This window comes from Microcebus murinus, chromosome 2, assembly GCF_040939455.1.
Source record: "Microcebus murinus isolate Inina chromosome 2, M.murinus_Inina_mat1.0, whole genome shotgun sequence".
NCBI lineage: Eukaryota > Metazoa > Chordata > Mammalia > Primates > Cheirogaleidae > Microcebus > Microcebus murinus.
This window is the reverse complement of record NC_134105.1, coordinates 15,300,586-15,315,841: the sequence shown is the minus strand read 5'-3', so window position 1 is coordinate 15,315,841 and position 15,256 is coordinate 15,300,586. Positions and strand designations below refer to the sequence as shown.

At 41.2% G+C, this 15,256-nt stretch overlaps 2 protein-coding genes and 1 pseudogene across 8 annotated transcripts in view; 2 read left to right on the top strand and 1 right to left on the bottom strand.

Annotated features, from left to right (window-relative positions):
• LOC105863422 (large ribosomal subunit protein uL30m pseudogene) overlaps window positions 1-11,789 on the top strand; it is a 48,220-nt pseudogene extending 36,431 nt beyond the window's left edge.
• RPL11 (ribosomal protein L11) overlaps window positions 1-13,837 on the bottom strand; it is a 484,397-nt gene extending 470,560 nt beyond the window's left edge. For both annotated transcript variants that reach the window (XM_075994982.1, XM_075995002.1), the window contains exon 1: window positions 13,833-13,837. The gene's annotated coding sequence lies outside the window, so the exon portion shown is untranslated. The remainder of the gene's footprint in view (window positions 1-13,832) is intronic.
• Window positions 1-15,256, top strand: part of LUZP1 (leucine zipper protein 1) — a 91,611-nt gene that overhangs the window by 43,750 nt on the left and 32,605 nt on the right. The window contains exon 2 of one of the 6 annotated variants that reach the window (XM_075994908.1): window positions 3,198-3,265. The exons of 4 other annotated variants lie outside the window; for them this stretch is intronic. The gene's annotated coding sequence lies outside the window, so the exon portion shown is untranslated. Of the gene's footprint in view, window positions 1-1,829; window positions 3,266-15,256 lie in introns of those variants that run through there. One more of the 6 variants, XM_075994918.1, reaches the window with a different exon arrangement.

Below are 15,256 nucleotides of genomic sequence, written 5' to 3'. Positions count from 1 at the left end.
TAGAAATATTATCTGGGCATGGTTGTGTGCACCTATAGTCCCAGGTACTGAGGAGGCTGAGGCAGGAGGATCGCCTGAGCCTAGGAGTTTCAGGTTGCAGTGAGCTATGATAACGTCACTGCACTATAAGTCACTCTAGCATGGGCAGCAGAGCAAGACCCCATCTCCAAAAACAACAACAACAAAAAAGAAGATAGGCAAATGGCCAACAAACGTGAAAAAATGTTCAACATTACTAATCATCAGGAAAATGCAAATTAAAACCACAATGAGATACCACCTTACCCCTGTCAGAATGGCCGTTATTAAAATCGGGAAACAACCAATGCTGGCAGAGAAAAAGAAACACTTATACATTGTTGGTAGCAAACTAGTACAATCCCTATGGAAAATAGTGTGGAGATTCTCACATAGCTAAAAGTAGACCTACCATTTGATCCAGCATTCCTGCTGCTAGGTATATCTGCCCAAAGGAAAAGAAGTCATTTTTTCAAAAAGACACCTATACTCAAATGTTTATTACAGCACAATTCACAATTGCAAAGATAAGGAATTAGCTTAAGTGCCCATCCATTCATGAATATATAAAAAAATGTGGTATATATATATACATACCATGTAGTACTACTCAGCCATAAAAAGGAATGAAATATCTTTTTTTTTTTTTTTTTGAGACAGAGTCTCACTTTGTTGCCTGGGCTAGAGTGCTGTGGCATCAGCTTAGCTCACAGCAACCTCTCAGACCCTGGGCTTAAGCAATCCTCCTGCCTCAGCCTCCCGAGTAGCTGGGACTACAGGCATGTGCCACCATGCCCAGCTAATTTTTCTATATATTTTTAGTTGTCCAGCTAATTTTTTTCTATTTTTTTTTAGTAGAGATGGGGTCTCACTCTTGCTCAGGCTGGTCTCTAACTCTTGAGCAGAAACAATCTGCCCACCTTGGCCTCCCAGAGTGCTAGGATTACAGGTGTGAGCCACTGTGCCTGGCCATGAAATAATATATTACATAGCAAATTGGATGAAACTGGAGATCATTATACTAAATGAAGTATCTCAGGAATGGAAAAACAAACACCACATATGCTCACTAATAAGTGGGAGCTAAACAGTGGGTACAAATGAGCACAAAGAGAGGTAAAGGACATTGGAAACTAAGACGGAGGGAGAGTGGGGAGTGGTGAAGGATAAAAACTTACGCGTCAGGTACAGTGAACACTGTCCTAGTGATGGGTACACTGAAAGCCGTGACTTCAGCATTATACAGTGTATCTGTGTAACAAAAACATTTGTACTCTCGTAATATTTTGAAATAAAAAAAAAAATCCTCTTTAACTCTTACAGATTCTGGAAACATTTATCAAATGTCTTCTATGTGCCAGGCTTAATGCAGGGGGTGAGAGGTGGCAAGAGCTTTAGGAATTAAAATATTACAGTGAAAAAGCAAGAATGTAGGCTGGACGCGGTGGCTCACGCCTGTAATCCTAGCACTCTGGGAGGCTGACACGGGAGGGTAGCTCGAGGTCAGGAGTTCGAAACCAGCCTGACCAAGAGCGAGACTCGAGAAAGAAATTAATTGGCCAACAAATATATATAGAAAAAATTAGCCGGGCATGGTGGCGCATGCCTGTAGTCCCAGCTACTCGGGAGGCTGAGGCAGCAGGATCATTTGAGCCCAGGAGTTTGAGGTTGCTGTGAGCTAGGCTGACGCCACGGCACTCACTCTAGCCTGGGCAACAAAGTGAGACTCTGTCTCAAAAAAAAAAAAAAAAAAAAAAAGCAAGAATGTAAAATGAGGTAGACCTGAATTCAAATCCCAGCCATGCTAATTATTAATATTTATTAGTTGCAAGTTGCTAAACCTCTTGGAGCTTGAATTTCCTGATCTCTAAAATGAGAATAATAATACCTATTTTATAGAATTGTTTTGAGGAATAGGGTGATATATATAAAGCACTTAATATAGTTTGTGCTTTATAAGATAATGCTGCCTGTACGTGAATGAATAGATAATGTGTGGTGAGAGTTAGCTAGGTCTTGACAGGAAGTGTTTGGCTGACCTAATGCAGGATAGAGTGAAGTGATTTTGGCTGCCAGTATACTGTGTTCTGCTTTTGTTGAAACTTGCAGCTCTCACACTGATGTTGGCCAACATTGCATTTGACTTCACATATAGTAGAAGCCAAGTCATTCCTATGGCATTTAAGTCATTTGGAAATATCTTAAAGGTAGGCTAGACTTTTAAACTTCAGTTGCAGTTCATTTGGGGGAAAAACTGCACATTATCATAGGGTAGTAAAAGTCAGGTGGGAGGGGCTGGTACCTATATTTAATTTCCTGAATGACATTGCCATTAAAAGCAAGAATGGCCACCCAGAGTGAAAAGTCCAGCTGACAGTGAGTGTGGCCAGTAAACTGAACAGGATGAAAGACTAAGAGCTTTTTGTTTTCTAAAATGGTGTCTTTAAATGTTCATAAACATATATTGAATACCTGTTACATGCCAGGCACTGTTTGGGTGCTAGGAATCAGTGGTAGTGGTGGGGGAGCCCCTTTTCTTATAGAGTGTACATTCTAGTGAGGAAGAGTGTAAATAAATATAAAATATAATAAATCTCATGAAATTCTAAGAGAATTTCTTAGAATTCTCTAAGAATCCTCTAAAATTTTAAGAATTCTAGAATAAAATAAAAAGAAATAAAACAGGAGAAGCAAATATCAAGTTAGAGATGGGTTGCTTATTTTAAAATAGGATTTTATTTTAGGTAGCATGTGGAAGACTTCTCTGAGGGGTAACAAATAAACAGAACCAAGAATAAAGCCAGCGAGTGACCCCTAAAGAAAAGGAGCCAAAACATTTTGTGTTAGTCACTGTTTAGAAGGGTGCTTTGTATGAGTCACTGACTTCAGAAGTTGCTTTAGGAGGTAGAAGGGAGGATTACTTTGTTACGTGATTGAAATCAGCTCATATTGATCTTCACATATGTCTGTGGAAGGGAGGGAATGAGTCTGGTACGGTTAAAAATTAGACTGCATGCCATCTTTGCAACACACATTTTACTATAGGTTACACTACTCCAGAAAATGTATATTTAGGTGTCCAGGAGACCTAATGATTACCTCCCCACACACAGTATTTTAAAAAGTATAATCTTTGGACCATCTGTATTAGAATGCAAGTGCAAATCTATGCATTTCAGGACAGATCAACTTAATCAGAAGATTTGACGATGGTACCCAGGAATCTGCAATTTTAACAAGTACACAGGTAATTCTGTATCCATACTAGGGTTTGAAAATTATTGTTTGTGTATCTTAATAGAAATCATCTTTACCCCAGGCTTGACAGGTGGGCAGGCAAGTACTTGCTTATTTAAGATTTATTTTCATAATCTACATTGGAGCTTTCATTTCCTTTTGCACTGATTTAATTCCTGGCTCTAATCTCTGATACATTGTATCCATATTAAGATGTGTGGATGAGAGAGCAGGAAACAAAACCTTTGTCCTCTTTCTCACATTATTTTATGTTTTCACCATCAGCCACATCCCTGGGAAGGAGCAACCTCTGAACACAGAATCCTGAATTGCTATAGCCTGATGTGCTTTAGAGAAAAGCTTGCTCACACTCCACACTTTTGTTTTCTGTTCATTAAAAAACTCTAGGCCGGGCGCAGTGGCCCTGTAATCCTAGCTCTCTGGGAGGCCGAGACGGGCGGATTGCTCAAGGTCAGGAGTTCGAAACCAGCCTGAGCAAGAGCGAGACCTCGTCTCTACTATAAATAGAAAGAAATTAATTGGCCAACTAATATATATAGAAAAAATTAGCCAGGCATGGTGGCACATGCCTGTAGTCCCAGCTACTCGGGAGGCTGAGGCAGGAGGATTGCTTGAGCCCAGGAGTTTGAGGTTGCTGTGAGCTAGGCTGACGCCATGGCACTCACTCTAGCCTGGGCAACCAAGCAAGACTCTGTCTCAAACAAACAAACAAACAAAAACTCTTGTTATTGAGATTCAGCCTGCATGTCTAGCGGGTGCTGCCTCTGAAAAGAATAGATCACTACACTTAAGGCAGGGATTTTATGCAAAGTAGTTCAGAGGCCCTTGGGCAGACTACAGACTGTGACAAAAGGTGCAGAATCTCTGATTTGTACAGACTGGATTCGTCACAAATTTACCAGGTCAAGAATTCCGGATAAAGTGTTTCAGCCTTCACCTGAAGATGATGAAAAGTATGGTGGGGATCCACATAACCCTCATAAACTACATATTGTTACCAGAATAGGAGTACAGGAAGACGTCCATATTGGGAAAAAGATGTAATAAAGATGCTTGGATTACTAAAAGCACATACACCTCAGGTTCACAAGAACATCCCTTCAGTGAATGCAAAACTGAAAGTGGTTAAACATTTGATAAGAATCAAGCCCCTGAAGTTGCCACAAGGACTTCCAGCAGAGGAAGACATGTCTAATACGTGCCTCAAGAGCACTGGGGAATTAGTGCAGTGGCATCTGAAACCTGTTGAGGAGGAAACAGTTAAGTCCTAATGCCAGAGTAGCTCCAGATTTAAAAATGCAAGTCATTTTTATTTAAAATGATGAGAATTTTTCATTAAAATTTGTTTAAAGTACCAAAAAAACAAACAAAAAAACTCTAGTTATTTACCTGTGATTAAGGGTTTGTATTTCTTCATAGATCGTTAAATATCCAACATGCAAAGCACTTGATAAAAGAGAAAAACAAATACAGAATAAGAATATTGGGAAAGTATATGGTATATTTAGTAGTAGACACCCAATAAGTAAATAGTTTCACTTCTAGGAAGGGGATGAAAAAAAGCAATGGCAAACTTAAACCATCTGTAGATGGTCCAACCAGATCCTTAAAGCCAACATTCTAGTGGGTATACTATTGAAGAAAGTATGCACTGTTTCCTTCATATTTATTTATTTTTGAGACAGAGTCTCACTTTATTGCCCTGGCTAGAGTACAGTGGCATGATCATAGCTCACTGTGACCTCAAACTCCTGGGCTCAAGCCATTCTCCTATCTCAGCCTCCTGAGTAGCTGGGACCACAGGCACGTGCCACCATACCCAGCTAATATTTTCTATTTTTGGTAGAAATGGGGTCTAGCTCTTGCTCAGGCTGGTCTCAAACTCCTGATCTCAAGCAATCCTCCTGCCTCTGCCTCCCAGAATGCTAAGATTGCAGGCATGAGCCACCGTGCCCTGCCCGTCTTTAATTTTAATGGTAGCACTGATGTCAGGTTGTAAACCTATCTGTTAAGACTCATAGGCCTGTGGCCAATCTCAAGATTTTGTATCTTGCTTTTTTTGTACTGTCATGACTTCTGTCGAGATTGGGCCTTTTAGGACTTGAAAGGGCCTTAGAATGAAGGAAAGTCTATATATCTTTTATTTTACTATTAAAGAAACCAAGATTCAGAGAAGCACAATTATTTTTTCCAAGACCTAGATATTAGAATATGACATTAGGTGATGTGAATTCCTTCAGTGGAGTTATCCAGTTGAGTTATCTTTTTAAAAATATACCCCTTCTCTCTAAAATATGTTCTCTTTCTATTTAAGGGTTCTCAATAGTCTTTCCATCCTAGTGATTGATCATTTTTGACTTTACATGTTCAGTGATTGGGGGACCCCATTAAGATGTGAGTGGTAATTTATATCTTGCTTGTTAGTAAAAAATATGTAATATTTAAGAGAAAAGCTCTTGAAATTAAGGCATATGGAGGAGGTATAACTGGTCCTGGGTCACACCACAGAGCCGCAGAGAGGGAGAGTTCACAAAGAGTTGGTTTCCTGGTGCCATATATTTACTTTCTTTTGCCTTCCCTTTCTGTAGCCACTTGACTCCCATAAACTCAGTCTTGTGAAGAGATATGTGGCATAAGATGCCTTAGTTGGGTGTCTGGACACTTAGGTCCTTAGGTCCAACTTTGCTGTAAGCCTCTATTTCTTCTCTTTGGGCCTTATTTTCCCCATCTTTTTTTTTTTTTTTTTTTTTTTTTTTTTTTGAGACAGAGTCTCGCTTTGTTGCCCAGGCTAGAGTGAGTGCCATGGCATCAGCCTAGCTCACAGCAACCTCAGTCTCCTGGGCTCAAGCGATCCTACTGCCTCAGCCTCCCGAGTAGCTGGGACTACAGGCATGCACCATCATGCCCGGCTAATTTTTTGTATATATATTTTTAGTTGGTCAATTTATTTCTTTCTATTTTTAGTAGAGACAGTGTCTCGCTCAGGCTGGTTTTGAACTCCTGATCTTGAGCAATCCGCTCGCCTTGGCCTCCCAGAGTGCTAGGATTACAAGCGGGAGCCACCACGCCCAGCCCCCATCTTTTTTTTTTTTAAAAGACTGAGTCTTACTCTGTTGCCTGGGCTAGAGTGCCGTGGTGTCAGCCTTGCTCACAGCAACCTCAAACTCCTGAGCTCAATCCTACTGCCTCAGCCTCTTGAGTAGCTGGTACTACAGGCATGCGCCACCATGCCCGGCTAATTTTTTCTATATACTTTTAGTTGTCCAGCTAATTTCTTTCTATTTTTTAGTAGAAATGGGGTCTCACTTTTGCTCAGGCTGGTCTCAAACTCCCAAGCTCAAACAATCTGCCTGCCCTGGCCTCCCAGAGGGCTAGGATTACAGGCATGAGCCACCGCAGCTGGCCTATTTTTCCCATCTTTAAAATGAAAGTCTGGACTAGATGATTGCTACATAAAGATCTTTCCAGCTCTAATAGTCTTTGATTTCTTGAATCCTGAAAGGTTCAACACTGTTTGATGAAGGGCTGCAGTTTGTTGTTTGCTCTTTCACACAGCATGGATTTCTGCACTGGAACTTCATAGCACAGTGCAGTGCACCTTGCGTGGTCTCAGGCTAAGGTTTTTATCAGGAGGAATATTTTTCTGACAAAGTAGATCATATAGATAAGACAGTAATTTTGTTTTATTTATTTATTTATTTTTTGAGATAGAGTCTGACTCTTGCCCAGGCTAGAGTCCCATGGTGTCGGCCTAGCTCACAGCAACCTCAAACTCCTGGGCTTAAGCAATCCTACTGCCTCAGCCTCCCAAGTAGCTGGAACTACAGGTATGCACCACCATGCCCAGCTAATTTTTTTTATATATATATATATATATTTTTTTTTTTTTTGAGACAGAGTCTCGCTTTGTTGCCCAGGCTAGAGTGAGTGCCATGGCGTCAGCCTAGCTCACAGCAACCTCAAACTCCTGGGCTCAAGCAATCCTCCTGCCTCAGCCTCCCCAAGTAGCTGGGACTACAGGCATGCGCCACCATGCCCGGCTAATTTTTTCTATATATATTAGTTGGCCAATTAATTTCTTTGTATTTATAATAGAGACGGGGTCTCGCTCTTGCTCAGGCTGATTTCGAACTCCTGACCTCGAGCAATCCGCCCGCCTAAGCCTCCCAGAGAGCTAGGATTACAGGCGTGAGCCACCGCGCCCGGCTATATATATATTTTTTGTTGTCAAGCTAATTTCTTTCTATTTTTTAGTAGAGATGGGGATCTTGCTCTTGCTTAGGCTGGTCTCGAACTCCTGAGCTCAAACCATCTGCCTGCCTCGGCCTCCCAGAGTGGTAGGATTACAGGCGTGAGCCACCACGGGTGGCCTGTTTTATTTTTTAAAAAGAGATGTAAAAGGTTAAAAATGAGAAGACTACTTGAAACTTGGATATATAGGAAGTACATTAATGTGTATCCCAAGTGACTATTCTAGAACAGCAAATGTCTTGTTGGGTCTGTATAGAGTGGCATAGCATTGTGGCATTTTCTCCGATGCTATTGCAAAGAATAAGGAAGTTCAAAGTCCTTGGTTAGATTTGGCCTTTGGAAAAGGAGTTCTGGCTTACTTCAGAGCCTGAGAGCCGGGAGAGCTACTGATTACAGAGTTTTCTAGCTTCCTTGGAATTCCCACTTCCTATGTGGTATGATTTGAGCACCTCTCTCAGCTCTGTATGACTGGAAAATCTCTAATTCGAGCTTGACTTGTTCCTCTTTGGAGTTTGTTTCCCCTGAAAATGTCACTTCAACCCCAGGACAGCCTAATGATTCTTGTAGGGCACTCGCAGCTATTTGGACATGAGTCTGTCTCCAGAGCAGGCATAATGGCTATATTCTAAGGTGATAAAGTACAGTCTGGCTTTATACTGGACACCATTTACTTTTATGCTATATTCTTATAGGTGGGTGGGGCTCCTTCCATTCCTGCCTGAGTGAAAAGCATTTAGCTGACTTCCCCAGCATGCCCTATCTTGTCCTTCATTTTTTCTTTGCTTTTCATTAATTATTCTTTGCGGCAGCTCAGCCCATCTTCCAGTTGTGGCTTTACACGAAGCAGGAACCACAAGGTTCTGCACATGTTTGCTTATTGGAAAAGAAACTTTAAAAGCATGAGTTGGGAAAGGAGTTTAGGTTTATTAAAGTGTTCACAGGGTTAAGATGAGGAGTGGAGAAGATAGGGGGGATGTGGAGACTTGGATCCATAGGATTCTAACTAGATGAAGAAGTTGAGGAAATGGAACTTTGGGTTGCTGACAGGGCAGAAATCCTTGAGGAATGTTCCCATATTGATAAATAGGTTATTTTTAGTTTGCAGAAAAAGAGTAGTTTCATCAGTGTACTGGAATCTTGCACTTGTGTTTGTAACCTAAACTAATCGGCTTAGGCTGTGCCAGAAGAGTGTCAGGTGGCATGCTCATTTCCTCCTCACTCTTAGTACTGCTTGGCTTAACTCCTGCAATTCTGTGGCTGGGCTTCAGGGCAATGGCAGTGGGGAATAATGGAGGCAGGGGGTGAGTTGCTACAGGTTGAGATGCTGCTGGTCTGAGGAAAGAGAACCTGCACACTGGGCCCCTGCCTAATGCATTCACTTGGAGTGTAGATGTATGCTCTAGACGGAATGAATGTGGTGCTTAAATCCGGAGCGTTCACTTGTGGCATCCCCAAGCATGACTTTGGGTGGAACTGCCTTAGAATCTGATTCGCTGTTTTTCCAATTAACTTGACATTCTCTGTACACCTCTTTTGGTTCTTGTCTTAGATACTTAATATGCCTTAAGTGGTTTTTAATGAATTTTAAATTCTCAGTTATCATTAATTCAGGACACCTTTATTGAGTGCCCACTCAAATGTGTACCTGGTCCTAAGTGTTCTTTGGTGTTTGTTTTTTCGAGACTCTAGATTTTATATGTTATTCAGTTGAAGAATGTCAACTTGTTAATTACTTATTTTAATTTTTGAATTTGGGTAAGACTTCATATATATTATTAGGTCAGGGTGGGCATGGTATATAGGCTCGTGCCTATAATCCTTACACTTTGGGAGGCTGAGGTGGGAGGATCGTTTGAAGCCAGAAGTTCAAGATCAGCCTGGGCAATAGTGAGGCCCCTGTCTTTACAGAAAATGTAAAAATTAGCCAGGTGTGGTGGCAAGTACCTGTAGTCCCAGCTCCTCAGGAGACTGAGGCAGGAGTATCATTTGAGCCCTGGAGTTTGAGGTTGCTGTGAGCAATGATGATGGTGCTACACTCTAGCCCAGGCTACAACAGAGTGCGACCCTGTCTCAAAATTAAAAAACAAATTATAATACTAGGTCAGAAAAACATGGTTTGTGGTCCAGTTTTGGTTTGGTTTGGGTACTCTCTGGTCATTGTACAGGAGAGGATATAAATTAACTAGATGTGACCTTTGCCCTTAAGGAATTTAGAATGGTGTGGAGAAAACAATAGGCCTTACAAATTGTTGAAGAATATATAAAAACACAGGCAAACTAAATCAGCTGTGTGTAACTACTTAGGTGTTGAGGGATTGTTTGGTCAGTAGGGTTTATAGCTCCTTGCTGGAGCAAGTTTTACTCTAACTTCTTTAGCTTTACACACAAAGATGTAAGCCAGCAGTTCATGAATGTGGCTGTTTGCAGTCTTGGGGATTTTTCTCCTTGAACTGCCCTTATTTTTTTGCTTAAAACTTAAGCAATAGCATCTCATCTGCAGAGGCCAGGGCATTGGAGGTGATAATGGACGTGAAAGCATTTTGAACTATGAAATAATGTATAAACGTTAGATATTATTATTAGGAAGTATATTATTTAGGGATTAGGAGGCATGTACTTTTGAGGCCCCTGTCAGGACATCTAGGGATCCTGAATTTCAGATGATTCTGGGATTTTTAGAATCTGGACTTCCTTTAGTTGGTGTTAATAAGGAAAATAATATTATTTAAAAGGGATGTATATGTAGAAGATACAGCATTCTTTCTTTTTCTTTTTTTGAGACAGAGTCTCATTCTGTTGCCTGGGCTAGAGTGCCGTGGCATCAGCCTAGCTCACAGCAACCTCAAACTCCTGGGCTTAAGCAATCCTCCTGCCTCAGCCTCCCGAGTAGCTGGCACTACAGGCATGCACCACCATGCCCAGCTAATTTTTTCTATATATTTTTAGTTGGCCAATTAATTTCTTTCTATTTTTAGTAGAGACGGGGTCTCGGTCTTGCTCAGGCTGGTCTCGAACTCCTGACCTTGAATGATCCTCCTGCCTCGGTCTCCCAGTGTGCTAGGATTACAAGCGAGAGCCACCACGCCCAGCCTATTCTTTCTTATAAGTTTACATAAGTACACCTATACTTAAAAGTCAACATAAGTATATAGGCACTCATAATTTTCAGCATTTTAGCCATTGAATATTATGCATCTGTTACAGTGTGCCATGTTCTATGCATGTGCTTGGATTCAGAGATGAAATATATAATCCTGGCCTTTCAGGAGCTCAAGGTTTGGTGCAGGAGATAAATAAGTAGATAATTATAGTACACAATGATAAGGCTATGCTACAGGTAAACCTAGAGTCTTTCAAAAGGGCCTGTTCTTGATTCCTCTTAACTTCCTTTCCAGACTTTTTTTTTTTTTTTTTTTTTTTGAGACAGAGTCTCGCTTTGTTGCCCAGGCTAGAGTGAGTGCCGTGGCGTCAGCCTAGCTCACAGCAACCTCAATCTCCTGGGCTCCAGCGATCCTTCTGCCTCAGCCTCCCGAGTAGCTGGGACTACAGGCATGCGCCACCATGCCCAGCTAATTTTTTACATATATATATCAGTTGGCCAATTAATTTCTTTCTATTTATAGTAGAGACGGGGTCTCGCTCTTGCTCAGGCTGGTTTTGAACTCCTGACCTTGAGCAATCCGCCCGCCTCGGCCTCCCAAGAGCTAGGATTACAGGCGTGAGCCACCGCGCCCGGCCCAGACTTTATTTAAAGGTTGTAAGAGATGTCTTAGTGGGGTCTGGAGAAATGTAGCAGTTTGTCTGAGGCCACACCCATAGCTAGTCAGTTTTAAAGCTGTAACTAAGATCTGAGTTGTACTCACTGTCACTATGTTCTTAGCTCCATTGGCACTGACCTCTGTTTTTCCTCTTTCACCCTGGATCTTTACCTTTTTCAAAGAGGTTCCTCTCTTCTGGCTCCCTGCCCCACTGTCTTTTTAGCTTCTGTTCGTATTACTTTGTTTCACAGTTATTATTGCAATGGAAGTAGGTTAACCTGGGAGTCTTACATTTGAGCTTGTTGAGGTCAAAGAATGGTTCTTAGCATTAGCTGCACATTAGAATTGCTTATAGACCTTTTACAAAATACTGATACCTAAGATTCGGATTTTCACTCCCATGTTTATTTGATGTTTGTTTACTATTGAGATAAAGCTTCAGTAAAGTATATGCATTACTCAGTGAAATTTTATATATGTATATAGTCATGTTAAAACTACTCATATATCATAGTCCCAGCTACTCAGGAGGCTGAGGCAGGAGGATTGCTTGAGCCCAGGTATTTGAGGTTGCTGTGAGCTAGGCTGACACCACAGCACTCTAGCCCGGGCAACAGAGTGAGACTCTGTCTCCAAAAAAAAAGACTACTCATATCAAGTATTACATCAGATCACAATACAGAACATGTCCAGAATTCCAGAAAGCTCCCTCATGCCTCATCCTCATTAATTCTAGCCCTCCAAGGAACCACTTTATCTTCATTGATTAGTTTTATCTATTCTTGAATTTCATATGGAGTTGGACAGTAGGCACTCTTTTGGGTCAGGCTTTTTTTTACTCAACATCACATTGGATTTCCATCCATGTTATGTGTAGCAATATGTAACATTGCATTGTATGGATACACCACAATTATTTATTCTACTGTTGATGAACATTTGGGATCTTACTAGTTTTGGCTATATGAGAAAGCTGCAGTGAACATTCTTACTCTTCCTTTTTATCTGTTGATGGACATATATATCAATTCTCTTGGGTATGTACCTAGGAATAGGATTGCTGGGTCATATGCTCAGCTTTGGTAGATACTGCCAAACAGTTCTGTGGTTGTATTAGGTATTAGCATTAAAGTGTTTTTTTTTATAATGAAGAATTTGAAAAATGCATAAAAGTAGGGAGGCTAATTCAACAAACCCAGATTCAATAGTTTTCAAGATTTTGACACATTTACTTCATTTCTTTTCTTTTTTTTTTTCTTTTTCTTTGTTGAACAATTTTAGAGCAAACCCCAGATACCACGTCATTTTATTCTTACACAACTCCCATATTCATCTTTAAATATGGACATTTTCTCACATAACCATAATGCCATTGTCAAATTTAATAAAATTAACAGATACGTAAGTGTCCAATCAAAGTCCACATAGTATATTAAAGTGTTATTTTTCTTAATTTTATTTTTGTCTACAACAGTTTCTCTTCTCCTACCCTCCTGTTTTTCATGTCATTGACTTGGATCATATGTCAGATAGTGATATTTTTGAAAGCCCTGGTTTTTCTAATATTTAGCCAGGGTTGAAAACCCTGAGATAAAAGTATATATCTGAGGACCATTCTTAAGGAGAGAGGATGAAGGGTAGGGGGACAGGACATGAATATTATGTGGGTGATTGAAATTATGATGACAGATTAGAGCATGGATATCTTGTACAGTAGAAGTGGGATGTGGCAGTAGCAATGGTAGTATACCCCTAGGAAGAGTGAGGGAACAGTTACTAAGTTGTGATTTGTTTCTCCATCAATTTCATTTGATTGTGTGAATCTTCTCATTTAGTAGGAACTTCCAAAGTTGATTCTCTAACCTAAAAATTAGGGACTGAAAAGAAAAAAACAGATATAATGTTTTTTCTCTTAAAGTTTTTTCTTGTAGAATTATAGAGCATAAGATTTTTTTTTAATTAGCTGGACAAAATTGGACATTGGAAAATGAGTCATTCACAGCAATCCAGATACTTGAGGCTTATTGAAAGAAAATTTTAAGGGATTAAGAGCATTGGGAGCAGTGCTATGCACAGCATTGGGAAGAAATGTTAAAATACTCATGCAGGCCGGAGATTGGCATGTCCTACAGCAGACCATAATAAAATGCAACAGGTGATGGTTTCATACACTGGGAAGGCCCTAGAGTGATTCTACCTAGTTTGTGCCAAGTACATTCTAGCGATTAGCCATCTAGTTCTAGTAAAAGAACTGTATTCTTTTACCTACTAGAACCAAATTGTCTAAATAATCTTATTTTAAATAACTCATCAGTTACTTAAAGTTGAGTAACTTAAAGTTAAGTAACCCATCAGTGCTCAGCTGAGTTTCGTGGAAAAGTGATAACATTTGTCACTGGCATAGACTGAAATGGTATATCCCGTACAGGAAACCTGGGGAAGTTCAGGCTTTGTGGTACTGTGGGTTCATTGATTGTCAGAACTAGAAGAGCCCTTAGGCTCTTGGATTTTACCCACCCTTCCCTTCTTTTTACTTAGTAGTGAACTCCCATGTACTCACCATCCCCAGTTTTTTTTTTTTTTTTTTTTTTTTTGAGACAGAGTCTCGCTCTGTTGCCCAGGCTAGAGTGAGTGCCGTGGCGTCAGCCTAGCTCACAGCAACCTCAAACTCCTGGGCTCAAGCAATCCTGCTGCCTCAGCCTCCCAAGTAGCTGGGACTACAGGCATGTGCCATCATGCCCGGCTAATTTTTTCTATATAGTAGTTGGCCAATTAATTTCTTTCTATTTATAGTAGAGACAGGGTCTTACTCTTGCTCAAGTTGGTTTTGAACTCCTGACCTTGAGCAATCCGCCCGCCTCGGCCTCCCAGAGTGCTAGGATTACAGGCGTGAGCCACCGCGCCGGCCAATCCCCAGTTTTTTTTTTTTTGTTTTTTTTTTTGAGACAGAGTCTCGCTTTGTTGCACAGGCTAGAGTGAGTGCCATGGCGTCAGCCTAGCTCACAGCAACCTCAAACTCCTGGGCTCAAGCAATCCTTCTGCCTCAGCCTCCCGAGTAGCTGGGACTACAGGCATGCGCCACCACGCCCGGCTAATTATATATATATATATATTATTTGGCCAATTAATTTCTTTCTATTTATAGTAGAGACGGGGTCTTGCTCTTGCTCAGGCTGGTTTCGAACTCCTGACCTCGAGCAATCCGCCCGCCTCGGCCTCCCAGAGTGCTAGGATTACAGGCTTGAGCCACCACGCCCGGCCAATCCCCAGTTTTAACAGTTAAGAAATCATGGCCAATCTTGCTTCATCATACCTCATCCACTTAACCCCATCCCATATTATTTTGATGCTTCTTTCAAGTTCACTCAGTGGTTGTTGGCTGGATTCAGTTCTTCTTTGGCAGTTGAACTGAGGGCCTCAGTTCCTTGCTGGTTAGTAGACGGAGGCCACCTTCCGTTCCTTGCCACATGGGCCTCTCAAGCATAGCAGTTAGTTTTAGCAAAGCAAGCTAGAGAGAAAAGAGTACCAGCAAGAAAGAAGTCACTGTCTTTTATAACCTAATCTCAGAAGTAAGACCTCATAATTCTTGCCATATTATCTTCATTAGAAGCGAGTCACTAGGTCCATCCCACACTCAAGGGAAAGGACCCACATAAGAAAATGACACTAGGCCAGGCGTGGTGACTCACACCTGTAATCCTAGCACTCTGGGAGGCCGAGGCGGGTGGATTGCTCAAGGTCGGGAGTTTGAAACCAGCCTGAGCGACACTCTGTCTCTACTAAAAATAGAAAGAAATTAATTGATCAACTAAAATATATATATACAAAAAATTAGCCAGGCATGGTGGCGCATGCCTGTAGTCCCAGCTACTTGGGAGGCTGAGGCGGGAGGATCACTTGAGCCTAGGAGTTTGAGGTTGCTGTGAGCTAGGCTGACGGACGCCAGGGCACTCACTCTATCTAGCCAGGGC